This window comes from Phaseolus vulgaris, chromosome 4 (assembly GCF_000499845.2).
Source record: "Phaseolus vulgaris cultivar G19833 chromosome 4, P. vulgaris v2.0, whole genome shotgun sequence".
NCBI lineage: Eukaryota > Viridiplantae > Streptophyta > Magnoliopsida > Fabales > Fabaceae > Phaseolus > Phaseolus vulgaris.
The window spans coordinates 33,799,709-33,802,027 of record NC_023756.2 but is presented as its reverse complement, the minus strand read 5'-3'; the positions used below and the strand labels follow the sequence as shown (position 1 = coordinate 33,802,027).

The 2,319-nt window shown below is 44.6% G+C and overlaps 1 long non-coding RNA gene across 1 annotated transcript; it reads left to right on the top strand.

Moving 5' to 3' along the window:
* Positions 1–436: 436 nt before the first annotated feature.
* LOC137836482 (uncharacterized) lies at positions 437–2,104 on the top strand. The gene is made up of 3 exons (XR_011085301.1): positions 437–907; positions 1,007–1,206; positions 1,338–2,104. It is a non-coding gene; the product is annotated as an uncharacterized lncRNA (long non-coding RNA).
* The last annotated feature ends 215 nt before the right edge of the window (positions 2,105–2,319 follow it).

Below are 2,319 nucleotides of genomic sequence, written 5' to 3'. Positions count from 1 at the left end.
TGTGAAGGGTGAACATTGGGCTGGCCTATTTGTGGACTGTTTTGGAACGTTATAGAATTGTTAGGAGTGAAGTCTTGGATTTGGGAATCTGTAGTGTGGTCATTACGTGGCCTTTGGTGAGTGGTTGGAATGGGTGGTTGGGGCAGAGAGTTAGGTGAGTGACTTAATGGTGGGTTTAAAAAATCTGCAGGGTTAGGTGGGGCTATTAAATGTTGGTTGGAAAGTTTTGAGTGACGTGGTGCAGAGTTAGGTGAGGGCATTAATTGCTCTTCTGAAGGGGTTTCAAAGGTGAGTGAAGTGGTTGGTCATTTGAAAGGCTTTTGGGGTTAGGCGTGGGCGTATTCAAAGATTTTGGCGAGTCCCTATCCACGTGAGAGAGTGAATGAATATCAGTGGCTACATGGGTTCCTTTGAAAGCACGGAGGAGGGATACATGAAATACCGGGTGTACTCGCGAGGTGGTTGGTAAACGGAGTTCATAGGCCATAGCGCCAATGCGGTGGAGTACTTGATAAGGCCTCGAGTAACGAGGGTCGAGCTTCGAACATGTACGATGCTCCACCGATTGCTGGCGGTGAGGTTGAAGACGTATCCATACCCAATCATCGGGGTTAAAAGAGCGTTCGAATCGGTGGCGGTTAGCTTGGTCGCACATTCGTTGACGGGCCCGACGAAGATTTTGTTTGAGGGCGTGGAGAACCAACGCATGTTGGTGCAATAAATCAGCAACGGTGGTGTCTAAGCGTGGACTGTGCAACAGATCTAGGGCAGTGGGAGGTTGTCTTTCGTACAAAGCATGGAACGGTGAGGTTCCAATGGCAGAATGGTAAGTCGTATTATGCCAAAGTTATGCTAGATGCAAATATTGGAACCAAGTGTGAGGGTGTTCGCCAGCAAAGCATCGTAGGTAATCTTCCAAACTTCGATTAAGAACTTTTGTTTGCCCATCTGTTTGCGGATGGTAAGCAAAACTGAACTTTAATGTTATGCCTTGTGCCTTGAATAGGTGTTCCCAGAAAGTGCATACAAATAGGGGATCTCGGTTTGAGACAATGGTTTTTGGCAACCCATGAAGACGAAAAATCTCCACCGAGAATCGCTTGGCAAGTTGCTGGGCATTGAACTGTTTGGGAAGTGCCAGAAAGTGAGCATACTTCGTGAGGCGATCACATATGACCCATATCACTGAGTGACCTACTGAGGCGGGTAAGTGTGTTATAAAATCCATTGATAAATCTTCCCACACTTGATTTGGTAATGAAGGGGGTTGGAGTAATCCATGGGGCTTTGTTGGCAAATACTTGTTACGCTGACATGTGGTGCATTGTTGAATGTAGTTCTTGACATCTCTAGTCCACCCCAGCCAGTAGAAGGCAGCAACAATGCGAGCGAGGGTGGGTTTAATGCCGGAATGACCCGCTGTGGGCGATTCATGTAGTTCTTGGAGGATGCAGTTTCTGAAATTGTTGGTATCTGGAAGAAACACTTGGTGACGAAAGAAAAGTAGATCATGACGGACCGAGAAGAGACTGGGTCTTTGTGTATCTTTAGTGCAAGAGTCAACTAATGTTGTTCCTTCTATGATGGAATAAAATTGTTGTAACTCTTCAAACAACAATGGTATTGGCAACGAGAGTGCAAGCAAAATTGAAGGTGGATATGTGTCTTGGCGTGAGAGAGCATCCGCAACCACATTGTTTTTACCAGGTCGGTATAGAATTTGGAAATCATATCCCTGTAACTTTGATATCCATTTTTTTTGTTCTGGAGTTTGTATTGTTTGTGACTGAAGTGTATTTAAACTTTTTTGATCTGTGATTATTTTGAAGTGTTGCCCTAACAAGTACTGACGCCATTTTTGTACTGCTTCTGTGATTGCATACATCTCTCGGACATACACTGATGAAGCTTGGAGTCTTGGACACATTTTCTTCCTAAAGAAGGATAGCGGGTGCTCCTTTTGGCTGAGTACAGCCCCCACGGCTACTGCAGACGCGTCTGTTTCCACAACAAAAGGCAAGGAAAAATCCGATAGGTGTAGTGTAGGAACTTGAGATATTTGTAATTTTAATTCTGTAAAGGCCTCCTAAGCCGAGACACTCCATGTAAATTTTTGATTATGCAACAAATCGGTGAGAGGAGCGGTGAGAGTGGCGTAATGATAAAAAACTTTCTACAAAATCTTGTGAGACCGAGAAAACCACGTAATTCCGTGAGTGAACATGGTTGCGACCAATTGTGTATGGCAATCACTTTTTCTGGATCAGGGGCTACTCCTTTAGCCGAAATGATATGACCCAAATAATTTACTTGAGAAGT